Here is an 18,651-nt window from a genome sequence, read left to right as displayed (position 1 = left end):
CCAATATCATTAATACTCTGTCCTATTTCACGATGACACCTCTGCCTCTGAAAGGAAATGCTAAACCAATAAGCCCCAGACAGCCGAGACCAGGCTCAGGTGTGGCCAGGTCTGGTGAGTAAGTCAGGACAATATTATGACGGAGCAGACTTCCCACATTGGCCTTTGTACAAAATGGGGCCATTTCATTATTTGAATAGCCTTCTAATGGCAACAAAGGGAAGGTCATCTTTGATCAGGAAGAGGTTGTTTAGACCTCCAAAAGTTCACATCGTGACCCAGGCTTTGCTCCTTTGGACCAGAAGGTTGAAAGGCAGAGGGGGGGAGGACTAATCTCAGCAATGAGCACACACTGAGGTCAAAGTGGTCTCAGAATGGGGAAGCACCCACATCTCCCCACCTCCGTGTTATTGATGAAGAGCACCCTGCTCGCAGAAGGGGACAGAATCCTGGAAATCCATCCTTCTGAGGTTAGTGCCTATGCGGTCAGGGGTGGCTCTGAATTCAGGCCCCGAATGAGAATATTGTTCATGTTCAGAGGGACACGGGCCTTGGGGACCAGTTCTGCGGGGCAGTCCCACTACTGAATGGTGGGCCACCTCTCCTGTTTTAAGACACCTGATGTCTGACTACTTGTTCAGGATTCTCAAAGCAACGTCAGAGTGGTGGATGCTAGCAAGAAGTCTTTTCAATGATTTCTGAAAGGAATTTTTAATGATCTTAAGGTCCTAAATCAACTAAGCTTAGTTTAGTTGACTTAAATTCAATTTCTCTCAAAGGGAACCCCTTCTTCCTCCCGAAAGCTACGTGTAATTAGGGAGTTCTAAGTATCCTCACTTCCCACAGACAGGTTCTTGTTTACACGAGACAAAGCCAGTTTATGTCTATTGTCCCTGCATATTATTAAGAATATCCCCTTTTAACCCAAAGGGTACCAATTTGGGTAACAAATTATAAGGCTACTCCATCCATGGAGATTTTTTAAAATTAGTAAACCAGTGAATGCAACATTTGTCTTTTGAAAAAATTTGTCTTTAGTAAAGTGAGGAAAGCAGGTTAGGAAATAGAAGTGGGAGAGATATTTGTTTAAAAATAACTATTGCGACATTTACAAAGTTTTCTAATGTGAATTCAACAGGAATCCAACAATAATTTTTAAAATCTCTCAGGCAGTTTGAAAGACTTTTTGATGAAAGCTGTTGACTCTTCTCTGCCTCAATGCCCTTTCACTTGAGGAATCTACACTTGCTAAAGGCCATCAGATAAAGTTGTAGCTGGATATTTTTTGTAAGCGGGAATTGTTTTTGAATCTTGCAATGAGCATCTACTACTCAAGCTAAGACAAAAGAGAAGAAAATCAAATCCCTTGTTCCAGGGAGGAGCCTCAGGAAATGAGGAGCTATAAACAAAATGTTCTGCCACAAAACTATTGTCCCTCAAGCAGTGCCTGATTCAAATGAGTTGTGTATGTCAGCATTGAGTGGAGAGACCTACAGAGTTGCTGAAACCTGCCACCCAGCCTCACCTCCCTCTCTGAGTCATCACTGGGTGCAGTTTCTAGCTCATTTCTAGGTCAGACCCATCCAATGCGGGGAATGATGACTATGTCAGCCGCTCACATATCAGTGGGGCCTTAAGCTTGTCCCTTTTGGTGCTCCGGGTACTCCTGAGAGGCATGGAAATGTGGCTGGGTCCATCACACCATCATCATCTTCATCATGACCAAACATAACTATCAGTTATTTGAGTGTTGACCATATGCCAAGAACTGTTTCAAACACTGCATATGACAACTTATTCACTCTTTGCCTTATGAAGAGGTGCTACTGCTATCTCCATGTGGCAGATGAAGAAACTGAGGCATGGAGAGGTTAAGGGACTTTCCCAAGGTCACGCAAGTAGTAAGATGTAAAGCCAGGATTCAAAATGCAGCAAATGACTCCAGAGCTTGTGCTCCTGACCTGTTTCTGTACTGCCGCTCTCACATGAGTGACAACCTGCATGGCAAACAGGTATTTCTCCTGACATCATTTCCCTCTCCAGCTCATTCTCTCCTCTTTACAACCAAATTCCTCAGATTTATGGAACAACATGAATATACTTGCTACATCCAGTTTCCCTCCTTCCATCTCTCTTGAATTCCCTCCAATCAGGCATTCATGCCATCACACCACTAAAATCATTCCATCAAAATAAGGAATGGCCTCCATGTCGATAGATCCAATGGTGAATTCACAGGTTTTATATTCCTCAATGAGTTGATAGCTAACGAGTTGATCACTCCTAACTCACTGTAAAACTCTCTTCATTGGCTTCCAGGGCACCACATTCCCTCGCCTCAGGGCCATACCTCTTCAGTCTCTGAGCCAGCACCTCCTCATCTCCCTGGCATCTCAATCTTGGGGTGTCTCTGGCATCAGTTACTGGAATTCCTTTCTTGTCTATCTACACTCTCTTGATGATCTCACTCAATTTCCTAGTTTTTGATATCTATTATATATTTCAGCATTTGTATGTTCCCTGAACTCTAAAAGTCTAATATCAACTGACATCCAAACTTCATGTGTCTGAAACTGAGCTCCTGTTTGAAGCTCAATGAAACTCCCAACAAAACTTAATTTTCCTATAGTCTCACCCATTTCACTTTTCATCACATCCACTGCAGTGCCCCCATTCAAGCTTTCATCATTTCTTGTCTGGATTACCATGATAGAGTCTTCTTTTATGATTTTAATCAATTTAGAGGGTACAAGTTGAATTCCGTTACAGGTAAATATAGTACAGTGGTAGAGTTTGGGCTTTTGGTGTACCCATTGACTGAGTAGTGTCCATTGTATCCCATAGGTAATTTTTCATCCCTTACCTCCTCCCACCCTGTCCCTTGTGAGACTTCCATGTCCATGTACCACTCCGTGTGTCCTTGAGTAGCTATAGTTTAGCTTCCACTTATAAGGAAAAGCATGTGGCATTTATTTTTCTGTTTCTGAGTTACTTCACTTAGGATAATGGTCTCCAGTTCCATCCAAGTTCCTGCAAAAGACATTTCATATCACTGAATAGTACTCCATGGTGTATATATACATATATATATATATGCATATGTATATGTATATATACCACATTTTCTTAATCCACTGATCAGTTGATGGGCACTTAGGTTGATTCTATATCTTTGTGATTGTGAACTGTGTTGCAGTAAACCTACAAGTACAGGTATCTTTTTGATATAATAATTTCTTTTCCTCCAGGTAGATACCCAGTAGTGGATTGCAGAATTAAATGGTAGATCTACTTTTAGTTATATGAGAAATCCCTATACTGATCTCTCCATAGATGTACTAATTTATATTCCCATCAACAGTATGTGAGTATTCCCTTTTCACTGCATCTGAGCCAGCATCTATTGTTTTTTGACTTTTTAATAATGGACATTCTAATTGGAGTAAGATAATCTCATTGTGGTTTTAATCTTCATTTTTCTGATGATTAGTGATGTTGAGCATTTTTTTTCCTATGTTTCTTGAGCATTTGTATATCTTCTTTTGAAAAATGCATATTCATGTCATTTGCCCACTTTTTAATGGGATTTCTTTTTTATTGCTGAGTTGTTTGTGTTCCTTGTAGATTCTGGATATTAGTCCTTTGTTGGACACAGTTTGCAAATATTTTCTCCGATTCTGCAAGTTGTCTGTTTACTCTTTTTATTATTTCTTTTTTGTAATAGTTTCTTAGTCTTTCTGATTTTACTTTTGTTACCTTTCAGACTATTTACAACGGAGCAACCAGAAAGATCCAGTTTAAATGTGAGTCAGATCATTTTACTACCCTGCTCAAAATATTGCAATGGTTTCCCAATGCACAGAGTGTGGAAGAGTGAATTTTTTAAAGATGGCTTGAGCAAGAGCAAGACCCTTTTTCTACTAAAAATAGAGAAATTATCCAGGTGTTGTGGCAAGTACCTGTAGTCCCAGCTACTTGGGAAGCTGAGGCAAGAGGATTGCTTGATTCCGGGAATTTGAAGTTGCAGTGAGCTATGATGATGTCACTGCACTCTACCCAGGATGACAGAGCAAGACTCTGTCTCACAAAAAAAAAAAAAAAAAAAAAAAGAAGAAGAGCATTGGGTTAAAAACCAAAGTCCTTATAGTAGCCACATGGTCTCCTATGCTCTGGATCTTTGTTGTGACTCTGAATTCATCTCCTATCACTCTTTCACTTCCACTCCAGGCATCCTGGCCTGCCTGCTAGTCCTTAAATACACCAAGGAAACACCTGCTTCAGGGTCTTTACATTTGTTATTCTCACTGCCTGGAGCTTTCTGCCCCAGTTGTCTTCAAATTCAATCTCTCATCTCCTCCCTTGGTGTGATTGCCAATCTCCAAGATGGCTGCAATGATAGCTGCCTCCTGGCATCACACTATGGCATAGTCTCTTCCCATGCTGAATAGGACTGATTTGTGTTAACCAGTAAGATACAGCAGAAATGACAGGATGTGACCTCCAAGGCTAGGTCACAAAAGATGCTGTTGCTTCATTTTGCCCTCTTGGGTCACTCTTTCTGGGGGAAGCCAGCTGCCATGTTGTGAGGAGACACAAGCAGTTCTGTGGAGAGGCCCATGTGGTAAGGCCCAGCAACCATGAGAGAAAGATGTCTTGGAAGTGGATTTTCCAGCCACATTCAGGACTTCAGATGATTATAGCCCCAGCTGACATCTTCACTGCAACCTCATGAAGGACTCTAACGCAGAACCACCCAGCTAAGCTGCTCTCTCATTCATGATCCACAGAAATTGTGAAATAAAAAAGCTGTTTTTAGCCACTAAATTCTGGGATAATTTGTTACTCAGAAAAAGATAACTAATATACCTGGCTATGCTATTTACCGATATATATAACCTCTCTTTTCCCAATAATTTCGATCCCCCTTTCCTGATACATTTTTCTCCACTGCACTTATTACTATCTAATATATGACTTCATATTTTACTTATTTATCTTGATTACTGACTCCTCCCCACAGTAATGCAAACTCTAGGAGGATAGAAGTTTTTGCTTGTTTTATTCACTGCAGATCCCCAGTACGTATAGCCAGCACTCAATAAATACTTGTTAAATGGCTAAATCTCATAGGCTGCACTGTGATTGATTGATAATGGCTACTGGAAGCTCTGTGTTGTTAAGAATTGCCTAAGCTTAATGAGAAGAGTGCTGCAACCAATTAGTGATGACTGCCATGGGTGTGAAAGTAGCAGTGGCATCATGCTTGCCATGTATTTGCCTTCCTTGCTATATCTCTGCACCTTTCTTCAGGCACGGTTTATACCCACTTACCCTGGACCAATGATAACAGACTCTATATTTTGCCAAGGGCTCCAGATAAAGCAACTCACTTCACAATTTAATATTTGAAACATTAGGAAAAATATTTCTCTCCTTTTAACTCTCAATTCAAATGCCAAGATTCAATTTGTCTGTTGGCTCTTAATTATCTTCTGAGGAGGCAAAGAATAATTGGTTACCATTATCTTTGAAATAGCTCTCCATAAAACACAGAATATAAACATTAAGACATGAGAACTATAAGGCTGACAGTGGAGAAATTTTAACCTTGAAAACTGTCCAACAATAGAATTCAGAGTTTGTGTAGGAGTTTGATAGTAATTTGCAAAGTGGGCAAAATATTAGTTATGCAGCCCATGAGAATACTACCAGCCCTTCTATGACTCTCAAGATGGAATGCAACATTGGTGAACACCATATCTGCAATGTTGCTCCTGGCCCTAGTGATTCTGCTTGAAAACATTACCCTCGTTTATTCATTCCAACATATTTTCTGACTTCCGACTATGTTCTTGACATTGCCTTAGATACTGAGAATTCAGCAGGGAATTAAACAGAGTCCTTGCCTCAAAGGTCTCATGTTCTCTTTCTCAAATAGCATGATCTTTGGCTGATGCTGCTAACACCAGTTAGACAGTCAGAACCCAAGCATCTAAGAGATTTCTACATCTAGCATCAGCTCTTTGTCCCTTATCACAAGGAATGCAAGCTATCAGAGTAGGAGAACCTATGCAGTTTTACTCAGTCTGTCAATTTTTTATTGGCTGTCCTCAAATCCAGAGTCTGTTCTCTTTCATGAAACAAGAGACAGAATTTTAGTTCCATCCTCCAAGTTTAAGTATCATTTCACAGGACTCTGGATTTTTTCTTAAAGCAGCCACGCTAAGAAGGAGCCCCTTGTGGCCGGTGTGTGTGGGGATGCGCTGCCCACATAACTAGGAGAGCTGGCAGACGATGCCCCACACCATGCTGGGAATCTGGAGATTTGTGAAGTAAGGATTGTTCAGGCTCCTCCTGGGCAGCCTGGAGAAGTCTGGTGTGGGAAACACACCCAGAAGCATGGGGGGCACCAGGACTATTCAAGACCCTTGCTCAGACTGAACCCTGGGTATACCATAGGCTTGGTCTGGGTGGGTTAAGTTTTCAATTTATCAGCCATAAGATACTGGAAAATCCATCAGGCAGTGGGAAATACAGCGATAGATCAGTCATTCAGCAGCCCATCATTCGTGATGGGGACAGTTGACATATAGGGACTACAGATCAAGAACAAAGGGTTGAGGGTAGAGTTGTGGGGTACATCAACTTTTCACATACATTAGCTCATTTGATCCTCACCACAAACATTGCGATAGGCAGAAAACAGATTGTTGGAATCTCATTTTGTAGATGAGAGAGGAGACGCTCTGAGAAATTTGGGTTCATCTGAGGTCCCATGGAGCAAAGTCAGACATACACCTCGTGAGTCCTCCTGCAATAACACTACTCTGTGACATGGTCTTCTAGAGAGGAAAAAAGTATTAGCATTAGCAAACTTCTTTCCACATTTTTGATGGTGATTCTGGCAACTCCCTCCTTATAAATGAGAGAGGAAGAAAAGGTTGCAGCAGTTCGGATTTCCTTACTATGCTGTGGGTGGAGCACAAGAACGCAAGTCTAGGCACCCTGGATGACTCCCACCACCCCACCTGCAGCTGACTGCCCTCCATCTCCAAGTGAACTTCTTTTTGTTCCCACTAAAATCAGAGCCAAAGAAATATAGCTGAAACACTGATAATTCTTATTTTTGTTGGTCCAGAAAAAGATGAACAGATTTAAGCAAAAAGAAATATTTTTAGTAAAGCAAGCTAAAAGTAATTTCTCCTTTGCAAATGCCAAGCTTCACCTCTATGTGCCTTGAAATTCCTTGGCAACACACTTAATTTTGGGGAATCTGAGTTTATTAGAGAAATGTTGGGAGGAAGCAGGCCACCGTCCCTCCCAGCTCATTGTTAGATTTAGCCATGAGAATGTCTGCACTTATTTGCTTAAGGTGCTGTAACTGTGAGACACAGTGACGGTTTGAGTCTCTCCCCCGTTGATCTATGTGGAGTGAGGAGTAAGGTGTTTTCTTGGCTCTGTTTTAGGGAAATAACCAGGCAACTCATAGTGCTTTTTGAGAAGTATGAACTTATCCCATACTACTTACATCTGCTAACAAAACTCCAGGAACTTCAAGGGAGTAAGATTAGCCTATTATACCCCTTGAAATGTCCAGCGAAGGGGATTGGGGCTGTTTTCTTCTTGGCTGGGTATTACTGAGGGAGTGTGCCCTACAAAGACCTGTACCCTATGGACAGAGTAATAGGAACTATCCCTACCATTTTATAAAGCAATTTATCTTTGCACTGTGCTAAGAATATCACACAATCAACTTGTTTACTATTTGCAAAGTGAGAAGTATCATTTTCTCCATATTGCAGATGAGAAAACTGCATCTCAGAGGCATCACATAACTTGCTGAGGATCTCAAAGCTGGTAAAAGATGAGGCAATACATGTCTGACTCCAAGTCAGAGGCATTGTTCCCCCTGTATGGCACTGCCTTGCCTAAGTGAGGATCTGTCTTGGGCCTGCAGACCTTTGGTAGGGAGTTCATTTCTGGATGATATCTGGGCTACCTTCCTCTCCTGTATGGGGTTCACACAGCCCCTGATTACACTGCAATGCTATAAGGCTAAAGGACTGGCAAAAAAAGTGGCAACGAGGTTGCCAGACTTAGCAAGTAAAAAATACAGGATGCTCAATTAAATTTGAATTTCAGATAAACAACAAAGTATTTCTTAGTATAAGTATGTCCCAAATAGTACATGAGATATACTTATACTAAAAATTTATTTTTGTTTGCCTGAAAATCAGATTTAACCGGGCATCCTGCATGTAGTCTGGCGCCACAAGATCTCCCGCAGGGGACCTCCACTCCGCCTCCCCCCAGCACAGGGCAGGGCTGGGCCTCTGCTCTCCTTCCTAGCCTGGTTCTTCACCCTCCCCATTCCCACATTTCCAGACTCAGCCTGCTTCCCTCTCGTCTCATCGATGATGCTGCCCAAGCCCAGTAGAAAAGTTTTCCAGAGTCCTCATAGCGCCCAGCTTCCATTTGCTGGCCTTCAAGATAAACATCCAAGCTCACTTATTTTTACGGGTTTTTCATCTAATCATTACAAGAATATGAACAGGGGTGGTAACAGGAGTAACAAGCATGGAGAAATCAAAGAGCTTCCCAAATGATTACAAAGCTCTCTTGGTATTTATTTCCTGCTTTCCTGGTACCCCCTCCCCCTCCACACCCCACCCATCTCCATCCCAACTATTTCTTCACTGGTTCTAGCCGTCTCCCTTGGGTGGTGCTCAAAGTCCTGGTCCCGAAGCCTGCAGGCTATGTCCTTTCATTCCAAGGGTGAGTCGCATTCATCAGTCATCTCCCTCCTCCTCCCCTTTAACTAAAAAGAGGCCAAATTCTGCCTTTGCCCCACACCACTGCACGGCATAAAACCGTGGCCAGAGGAGAGATGCCCTTTCTACACTAACCCACCTTCAAGCCTGGTATCAACTATTTCAGAAAACAGAGCAAATTCCTTTCTCTCACCACCATTTTGAGTCTTTCTTCTCTTTACAGCACAAGTCCAGGGCAACTGCAAACATCTCCTTCCTTTGGCCCTCTCTCAAGTCTCTGTGCACCACCATGTGAGCCTGCCCCTGCCCCTGCCCCAGCAGCCAATTTTACAACGGTCCATCTCCTTTGATGTCTACTGGTCTGGCTCCTCCCTTGCTGGGCACCTAAGGAGGAGCAGTCATCCCCTGGCAGCCCACTGGCTAATTCTGGACCACAGATATTTTAAGGGTGGAGGGGTGGGGCAGACCTTGTATAGTGTATTAAAAAAACATTTGACATTTAAAAATTTCACATAATAAGCCATGTGTCTGGCTTCTTAGAAGACCTGGTGTCCCCAGGCCCTCCTTCCTGCGAGGTGAGGCTGCCCCATTACATGGTACCTGCACTGCCCGGCTCCTCACCTCCCTCCTCTGGTCAGCTGCCAGGCCCTCCTTCCCAGAAGAGATAGCCCTTCACTGGAGAACTGGCCTTCAACATCCTCACGGCAGGCTATCAGCAAACTCCTGATAAATGTAGTATATAACTGGCTGGGAACCAGGAAAAATTATAGTATTAAAAAAAATGAATGGTTATAGCAATTCTGTAAGAAACCATTTATTTTCACTTTTTGGACTAGAAAAAATGAATTTGAGGGATATTGAAATATATGCATATGGTTATTCTGATTGTTCTTTACAGGCTTAAAATCAATTTAATTTAGTACTATAAAATATATAGTTTTATCATAAGAGTATGTTTCATTAAATTTAACGGAAACTTTATTGGTAAATAATTATAAATTTGCTCATTGAATTTACTTTAAAATATTTTTAAGGTCGTTACAATGGAGCTACAATCTGCTGAACTGTATGGAATCCGGTGTGTCTTCATTTTTGCCACCATGTGAGCAAAAGGCCAAAAAAACGTGGACAAAAGAACAGAATGTGGAACTTTACTCTCCCTCTGCAAAGCCTCGGAAGAAAGGAACATGTTCACATTGTCCAGATTAAAACACCACGAGCAAAGATGATATCAGTCTCTGCAATGCTCCCAGAGGCTGAGAATCATCTTGTGTTTACTTCCCAGAACAGAACTGCTTGTCCTCAGAGTTCAGGAGCCGTGATCATCTGCCACTTCTGATCATTTTACCTAAAAAATTATCCTATTGAATAACTTAAGAAATATATTTTCTTTCAAGCATTTAACAAAAATGTTGGGAAATAAAGCTTCTCCCAAATGTTATATTTTTCGCATACATATATGCAAAATATTAATATGTCATATAATTATTATATTCATCATCATAAAGTACAGAAATGTTTTCTTTTTTCTTACTTTTGTCAGAAAAAAATCACAAAATTTTGCCCACTGATCCACTTTTGGCACATATTATTAGAAGGAAATCACAGAACCACAGAGTCACAGATGTAAAGACTTTAAGGTACCCTGGAGAGCACTTTGACTACGTTTTGCAGATAAAGACGCTGAGGGCCGTGAGGGGAATTATCTGGCCAAAGTCCCAGGGACCAATGGTAGAAGAACAAGTATGAGTTCTGGGCAACATCTCTTGGTTTCCGATCCTTTCCAACCATCGCATTGCCCTCATTAGAAAATGCAAAATGACATGGAGAGTCAGCTATACAAGTCAGAAAGGCATATAGTATGCTTTAAAAGATTTTCATTAAAATGCTGAAAACACAATGTCTTTACTTGAAGAAAGAATAAGAAAAGAATATGTCCATATATACGATGTCTGTCCAGAAAGTATCCAGCCACGTAATATGAAAAATAGAGAAAAGAAGATACAAGAAACATGGCACATAGGACAATGACACTGCAGTCCCCTTCAAGGTAGTCACGTTGGGATCTCATACAGTTCTCCCAGCATCTCTTAACCCAATCAGTACACGTTCAACATTCTCAGGTGTTCTGCTTGTTGCAGGCCTTCCAGAATGTGGATCACTTTCAACAAATTCTCCACCACCTTTGAAGCGTTTGTGCCAAACTTTTATTTGCGCTGCACTCAATGCATCGTCTCCAAAAGTCTTCTGAATCATCCAGATAGTTTCCGTGGAGGATTGGTCAAGCTTACGGTAAAATTCAATGCAGATTCGTTGCTCTACTCGCTCAGCCATTTTGAAAGTGACGGCCACACAGTGCACAGGCTCACTCAACATGCCCACTCAACTAGCGCCCCTCTGACTAGTACAGTGTTGCGTCATTGTTCACGCATGTGCACCCAGTCCACTCTCCCTGGCTGCCAGATTACAACGACGTCACACAAACCGTTGTCATTGTAGTAACAGTGGCTGGATACTTTCTGGACAGACCTCGTATGACTAGAAGAATACATGTCCCAATGTTAGCTATGGTCAATGCTAATATGAGCTCCGTGAAAGCAGGAATTTTTGTCCTTTTTGCTGGTGGCAGTATCCCTGGCGCAGACAACAACTCTGGAACATGGCAGGTGTGCTAAATGGGATGACCATACGTGCTGGGTTTCCCAGGACAGCCCCATTCCTACGTGTTGTTGTCCGGGGCCCTATCCCTCAGTGCTCCTTTCTACTCTCAAGCATGTCATCCTGTTATTAAATGTTTCTGAATGAATAATTTATGAAGGATGGGGTTATGGGTTTGTTTTTATTTTCTTCTTTTGATTTATCTGGATTTTCTAAATTTGGCACAAAAACATGTTTATTTGTGTAATGGAGAAAAAGGTGTATGTGTGTGTGTGTGTGTGTGTGTGTATGTTTTAAGATTAAAAGTAAAAAAAATTGGCTCTTGACCAAATCAGCTTCAATTGTTCAGGATATTCAGTGACTGTATATGAATCATTTCATTTCCTGATAATAATCTACACATTGCAATTAATCTCCAAAATGCATAGCTCTTTTTTAAAAACCACATCCAGTTTACACCTATAATGTTCAAGTACTCTAGAACACTAGAGTAAAAATGAAGATCACAATTTAAAAAAATTCAGATCACAACAGAGTGTGGTTTTCAAGTCATGCCACTTTTAAATTATATAAAAATTGGGCCTCTGTGATTGATAACTAAAAAAGCTCTTTAATTGTGTTAATATTTTTTTAGGTTTTAAAAAGTAATTAGTTTATTGATAATTGTTCTCTAGGAATGTTTTGTTCCTGCATTGTGTTAAGAATGCCCACTTGCTCAATTATCATGAAAGATGGTGTTCATAAAAAATCTAATGAAGATCTGCCTGGCCATCAACCTCATTAAAACACAACTTATTCTATTTGAGTGTGAAAACAAAAAAAAAATTTTTTTTTTTTTGAGACAGAGTCTTGTTCTGTCACCCTGGGTAGAGTGCAGTGGCGTCATCATTGCAACCTCAAACTCCTGGCACAAGTGATGGTCCTGCCTCAGCCTCCCAAGTAGCTAGGACTACAGGTGCATGCCACCATACTCAGCTACTTTTTCTATTTTTAGTAGGGATGGGGATCTCACTCTTGCTCAGGCTGGTCTCAAACTCCTGAGTGAAAGCCATCCTCTTGCCTCAACCTCCTAGAGTGCTAGGATTATAGGCTTGAGCCACCACACTTGAACAAAATAAAACAAAACAAAATTTTAAACCACAAGCTTAACATTGCAGAAATACACTTCAAAGTTTGGGGGATTGGGTGAAGTGGAGAGAAAGGGATGGTGAATGCTGAGAGAAAAAAGAGAGAAGCAGGGAAGGACCATCCCATCCCCAGCCCCAACAGAGGAACTGGACACAATGAGAGCTGCAGGACTTTGGACAGAAAGAAGCACACCTTTGAGCACCGTGTCCAGGACACTCTTCCCTTCCTGACACTCTGACCTACTGGCTTCCAGGATGCCATGTTCTTTGTCCAACTCCTTAGATGTGGGTTCTCTCCTTTTCACCATCCCTGGGGCCCAGTCCTTTGCACTCAGTCCTTAGTGCCCTGAAAGGCTCCTCCTTCACTGTGTGTTGTCCTCCCACGGATGGCTCATTCTTATATCAATACATTTCCGCCTCACCCAGCGTCACCCCAGGAGCATCACATGTTCAGCTGCCTTCAGATTGCTTTCCTTGAGATGCCCTGCCCCCACCAGAATAGACATGAATGGATGTAAACCAACCACCTACTATGTGCAAGCTGCCACAGGGTGTGCATTTTAATCTTTTTACATCATCAGAGTTACATGGAGGAAATGCAGAACAATATTGTCTCACAGAGAGGGAGCTGGGAGTGGACCCCACCTGGGCAGAGCATATGTGCATGGGACCCATTTACTGCTTTCATCACTTGCCTTCGTGGGATGGAGCCACATCTGGATCCCATTACAATTATGAAAGGTGCAGGCTTCATGCTTGCTCCAAAGCTGGGCTCTGATTTCACAACCAGCCTGGAGAAGCAGGAGGCAAATAAATACTTCCTGTTCCATTTGTAATCAACATGCACTTGACATCAATAAACGGGGATAATTACATTGTCATTATCATTACCATCATTATTATTGGACACAATCGAGGAGACGTTAATAGAGGTCTCTGCAGAATACTCTTGGGACAGATGGGACAAAAAATGTAGTGGAAGGTGGGGGGTCATTTATCTCTTTCCTTAGCCAAGCCGATGAGGGAACTTTAAATGCTCTCAAAAAGCTATGGAGATTGAACCAATAGAAGAGCAATCAATTGATTCCATTGTTTCTGCAACACAAAAATGACAAGATCTCTGGACCTTGAACATTTTCTGGAACCCTAACAAGTTAGAAGAAGGGGAGGTCTTAGAGACAGTCAAGTCCAAGCCCCCTGCCCCCCACCCCTCTTTTTCTGTTGAGGAAATTAATTGAGGCCCAAGGGACTTGTCAGTGTGTAAGCTTGTAGAGCAACTCGAACTAGGTCTCTGGCCTTGGCCTCTCCACTTCCTCCCTCCACTGGTTAAGGAGACCACCGGGCCACCCTCACCCTTACAGGACAGTTTCCTAATTGGAATTATACTTTTTAATGGCTCGAGACTCTTCACTTTGGCCTTTAAGCCTTCTGTCTATAGTCCATTATCTAGTGTAACATAAATATTTGGAAAACAGATACTTGGCCTCTCCCCTAAAGACAGAATTGGGACAAGTGAACTTTCCAGCAGATGAGTTCTACTGAAAATCTATTAGGTAGTGTGGGTCGTTAGACTCTGGCAAGAATGATGGGGAGATTTTTCTTTTCTGAAAAATCCATGTATTGGATATTTAGTCTATTCTTTCTTGGATGGTTTCCTTGTCATGAGATAAAGCCCAAGGGAATAAGGGGAGAGGGGTGGAGACAGGCACACGTTTTTTTTTGTGTGTTCTCTATTATTTCGTTTGATGTCACACCCATGATCCTGCTGCGTTTTGGAATTGTTAGTTTGAGCAGTGGATAAGTCAGCTATTCAATGGAGCTACCTGGTACATCATACTCACACACACACACACACACACACACTCCATCTCTTTCAGGCTTCCTTTAACTTTATTACTTTTTATTCCATAACCACAAATGTGCAAAGAGAAACAAAACTAGCCAGGATCTATACACTCTCACTTGTCCCAAAGCACAGCTGGAAACCCACAGAGGGGATCATCCCTGAATGTATCCTTAACCTTTTGAATCTTTGATTAATAAATAAATATTGTTGATTGTAAAATTATTTTAATTATGATGTGAAAAGCAAATATGATTAATAAGCAAGTATTTACCCAAAGGCACTTCCGAAGTCACTTCTTTGGTGAGTGTTTTAGAACAAATAAATTACGGGTCTTATCTCTTAGCTGTGACGATCAAGTGTGTCGAAGTGATCCTTCAAAAAGGCAGCTTTTCTGTTCGGAAACAGGGACCAAGGAGCCAGTGCAGGGTGGCTGCTCCAAAGACCTGGCCAGGCAACAGGACAGAGGTGTCCACCTCCAAATTTGGACCTCAGGTTCATTTCATTCAATTTGCTCACGTTTCTTATATGAAGTGACCTTCTGATTTTCCTGCACATCTTGATGATTTATTGTAAATGAGGGTTATTTATAAGAACTCTTCCTGCAGGGCTGGCGGGATTATGTAATGGCTTCCCAGGAGGCCAGCTTAGCATTGCAGCTCCCCTTCCTCCAATCGAGGGCAGCAACAAGAAAATAAAACCTCCTCTAACTGTTTATTCAACCCAAATAAACTTGGCTCCAGGGCCTGCCAAGATTTTACAGTGCCAGAAGCAAAGGGGTAAGAAACCAGAAAGGGAAAGGAGGAAAGAGATTGGTAAGATGTGGGCAAGCGAGGGAAGAAAAGCGCTCCCGCCGCCAGTGAGCTTCCTGCCTCCTCAGACCCTGTTTGTGAAACCCGAGCTCCTGCTCCCCCAGCACACGGAGCCAGGATACGAAACGCATGGAAAATAAGAAAACTTCAGGCCATTTCCTGCCTTTTCCAATGTGGTATCACCTTTTACCAGTCGGGCCCCAGACTGGACAGGCGTGAACAACGTTTCCTTCGCACTGTGTCCTGTTCCCCAGCCCTCGTTGCTCCAGGACAGAGGCGCTGCGTGCTGGAAGGGACCCCGAAAGGTCACCTGGCTGATGTCTCCGCCTTGAGGCAGCACAATGCCTGAAGATCGCAAACTTGTTTTGGAATATTCCAGGCACAAATATCACAAAACTCCTGGGGATCATCTGTTTCCAGGTTGAACCCATTCCATTTCCAACATGTTTTCCACTGAGGAGCAAGAAAGGAGAACTTCATAAAAAAACAAACAAACCCTGGTTTCTATTCCTTTCCCGTGCTCTTCTGTCTGTTCTCTCCTGGATTTCCTCCCAGCCCTGACCGGCAGGGCGAGTGGGTTATCTTCATGGCACTGAGAGTGGGGGATTATTAATAAATAGTTGGCCTCAATCACTGAGTCTTGTCACTTGGGTCTCACAGCTTGTCTAGGACTTGGCTCCGTTCATTTCATTGCTTTCCCTGAGCTCTAGGAGATGCAGAGGAGAGAATGTGAATCTGTTTAGCTGCGAGAGAGCAGAGCTTCAAGAACACTGCCTTCCCGGAGCTTCGTCCCTGGCGTGGGGAGCTGCAGGAGAAGGCGGGAGAGCCCGCTGCTGTCCAGCAACGCAGCAGGGACCCTAAGGCCAGCTGAGGTGGTGCTTTGGGGGCTCAGTCTGGAATTGTGGAGAGGAGAAAAAGAGGTGCTTGTGACGAGTGGAGGGGAACATTTTGTCTTCTTGAAGGATGTGCTCCCAGAGTTCACAGGTCATTTCTTAGAGTCACTATTTCAATTCTTAGTGGTTGAAGCTAAAAAGAACCATTGTGTGACTGTCAAGAAGCAAGGACACAGGAGTCAGGTCCGTGGATTTGAAATATGTCTCTGTACTTACCAGCTGTGCGACCTTGGGCAAGTTATTTAACCTCTCTTTGGAGTAAAGTGAGAATAATAATAGCACCTTCCACGTAGAGCTCCAACAGGGAGGGTTAAATCAATTGATATGTGTGGAAGCCCTTAGATCAATACCTAGTATGAAGTAAGTGCTTTATTTCATAGACGAGGAAGCTGAAGACCAGGTCATGAAGTGACTTCTAAAGGTCCCACAACTTAGGACCAGCCTTAATGAAATCAGAGACAAGATCTTGTAACTCTCGGAACCATCATCTTTGTACATCACCAAGGTATTGATAAGTGAGTGGAAGGTTAAAATGCAGAAACAGTAAGTCTAAGAAACAAGGAAAAAATATTTGCCGTGAAGAGATGTGATTTGCTGCAATAGTTAAAAGATGTCTAAGAACCTAAAGAGGCTACTATTTAATTTCAAGATAGAAGATAACTCACTGTGTTTATGGGGTAAGAGGATGGAGACAGTGAAGAGAATGAGGTTGAATAAATGGTGAGGGAAGGAAAAAGAGAAGGAATAATCAATGGAGCAAATGCCTGGAGGAGATAAGAGGGTTTTGCTGTGGACTCAGATAGAGGAATTAGCCTTGGATGTCAGAAGGATGTTGCCTCCTTTGAGACCAACGGGAAAGAGGTGAAGGTGGTGGTGGATGCAGACAGCTTCTATGCAGGAGTCATAGAAGGGAGCCTACCTGACAGCAGGGTTCAAGGTTATCTGCTGAGTAAGAAGGGCAGGGTTGGTAGGGGGTTGGAGCAGAGCAGTGAGGATTTTCAGGGGCCACTGTGGGCGTGGAAGAGAGCATTACTTGGGGGATGAGGAGGTTCGCTGAGCAGAGGGCAAGGCTCGTGCGGGTTAGAGGCAGTAAATGAGGAGTGATCTCCATCCAAGGTAATGAATTTTTTCCAGCATCACTCAGAAGCCCAGATTTAGGAATGGAGACCCAGGCTGATTGGGGCAACCCAAAGTTGGAGGTTTGCAGGAAAGTGTCCAGAAGGAGGAGGTAGAGAAGTCGAAGTTGCTGGTAAGAAGGATCTAGACTGGGAAAGGAAGCAATAATGCCAGGAGGAGACTGGTGGACAGGGAGAAACAGAGGAGTCAGGAAGCTGCATGCCACCAGCAAGGTGAAGGATGGAAGGTGTGAAGTGAGGATGTGTGTTCAGACACTGGGACACTGGAGTTTGCAACTTCTGAAGTAGAGCAGTTCTGGGAGGTGACAAGGCCTCCAGTGTGGCCTCACAGGGGATCAGCTGGAGAGGAGTATAAGATGAGACCAACAATCTATCCACAGACTATTCTTTGGGAAACTTGGTCCCTTATGCAGACCCACCTGGTGTGAGGGACATGGTGGCCCTACTCCTTACACTTCTTTGCTGACCATAATTAAAATTCAAATTTCTATCATTAATGTTGTCCTTGGGCTCCTATGAAAGATGCTAATAGTTGATACAGCCTCTGCAAATACAATATTCTTGGATCTGCTCTGCACTGGTGGGTTGACTCAGACATCATCCAACTCTTCCAGAATTGGCCCTGTCCATCCAGCCTAGAGTCCCATTTCTGACTAAAGTACTAAGAGGTTATGGGGGATATTCTTGATTCCAATCTGGAAAGCTTTGGGGTGAGTATCAAAGAAAAATAGCATCTCCTAATAACTCTTTAAGTATTACCTATAAATTAATCTAAACTTTTTTGAACTCATTTATATTTTCAGCAAGTATTCCACACCTCTGGGCTAATATGTCACATAAATTTATCATCCACAGTGTAAAGTAATAGTTTCTTTTACTTGCTTTCAATTTGTCTCTTTCAAGCTTCAAAAGATATTAATTTTAGAAATTTTGGATTCACACACCTTATGATTGTAGAGACTGTTTTTCCCTAGCCTCCACTTTTATAGAGTTGAGTTTTAACATTTTTGTCTGCTCACGTCTAGCCCTGCTCCCTTCATCATATGCTCTTCTCTGAGAGTGTTGTTAGGTAGGATAGTGATGACAATGGCTATTTAATTAGCTTTACAGCTGCCAAAGTGCTTTCTCATAACTCATTTTATTTGAGCTCCACGGTAATCCTAAGAGTCAGGAAGGGCACCTTTCTCATTGCATGATCAGAGAGATGTGAGGTGACTTTCCCCAGGGTATACTTGTGACTTCAAATTCTAGATTTCCCCTACATCTCAAGTACTATAGTATTACAGTTAGGAGCATGACTTTTCTGGTTCTAGGTTTAAATTTTCACCCTACCACTTTCTATAAACTTGGATAAATTATTTAATTTCTACAAGTCTGAATATCCTCATCAATAAAGCCAGGATAGAAGTCC

Source organism: Eulemur rufifrons, chromosome 2 (assembly GCF_041146395.1).
Source record: "Eulemur rufifrons isolate Redbay chromosome 2, OSU_ERuf_1, whole genome shotgun sequence".
In the NCBI taxonomy this organism is placed as follows: domain Eukaryota; kingdom Metazoa; phylum Chordata; class Mammalia; order Primates; family Lemuridae; genus Eulemur; species Eulemur rufifrons.
Note: the sequence above shows the minus strand (reverse complement) of the source record.